The following is a 1007-nucleotide window of genomic DNA, read 5'->3' as shown; positions in this document are numbered from 1 at the left end:
TGTACATACACTTAGGTTGGAGTCATTAAAAGTCCACACATTTCTTATTAACAAACTATAATTTTCATGACAAGTAATTTTTCCAACAATTGTTTACAGACAGATTATTTCACTTATAATTCACTGTATCACAATTCGAATGGGTCACAAGTTTACATACACCAAGTTGACTGTGCCTTTAAACAGCTTGGACAATTCTAGAAAATGATGTCATGGCTTTAGAAGCTTCTGATAGGCTAATTGACATCATTTGAGTTAATTGGAGGTGTACCTGTGGAATTATTTCAAGGCCTACCTTCAAACTCAGTGCTTCTTTGCCTGACAACATGGTTAAATCAAAAGAAATCAGCCAAGACCTCAGAAAAAAATTTGTAGACCTTCACTGGTCTGGTTCATCCTTGGGAGAAATTTCCAAACGTCTGAAGGTACCACACCTGTACAAACAATAGTAAGCAAGTATATTACACACCATGGGACCACTCAGCCGTCATACCGCTCAGGAAGGAGACGCGTTCTGTCTCCTAGAGATGAACATACTTTGGTGCGAAAAGTGCAAATCAATCCCAGAACAACAGCAAAGGACCTTGTGAAGACGCTGGAGGAAACAAGTTCAAAAGTATCTATATCCACAGTAAAACGAGTCCTATATTAACATAACCTGAAAGGCAGCTCAGCAAGGAAGAAGCCACTGCTCCAAAACTATGATTAAAAAAAAGCCAGACTACGGTTTGCAACTGCACATGGGGACAAAGATCGTACTTTTTGGAGAATTGTCCTCTGGTCTGATGAAACAAAAATAGAACTGTTTGGCCATAATGACCATCGTTATATTTGGAGGAAAAAGAGGGATGCTTGCAAGCCGAAGAACACCATCCCAACCGTGAAGCACGGGGGTGGCAGCATCATGTTGTGGGTGTGCTTTACTGCAGGAGGGACTGGTGCACTACACAAAATACATGGCATCACGAGGGAGGAAAATTATGTGGATATGTTGAAGCAACATCTCA

This window comes from Oncorhynchus clarkii, chromosome 2 (assembly GCF_045791955.1).
Source record: "Oncorhynchus clarkii lewisi isolate Uvic-CL-2024 chromosome 2, UVic_Ocla_1.0, whole genome shotgun sequence".
Taxonomy (NCBI): domain Eukaryota; kingdom Metazoa; phylum Chordata; class Actinopteri; order Salmoniformes; family Salmonidae; genus Oncorhynchus; species Oncorhynchus clarkii.
This window is presented reverse-complemented; position numbering follows the sequence as displayed.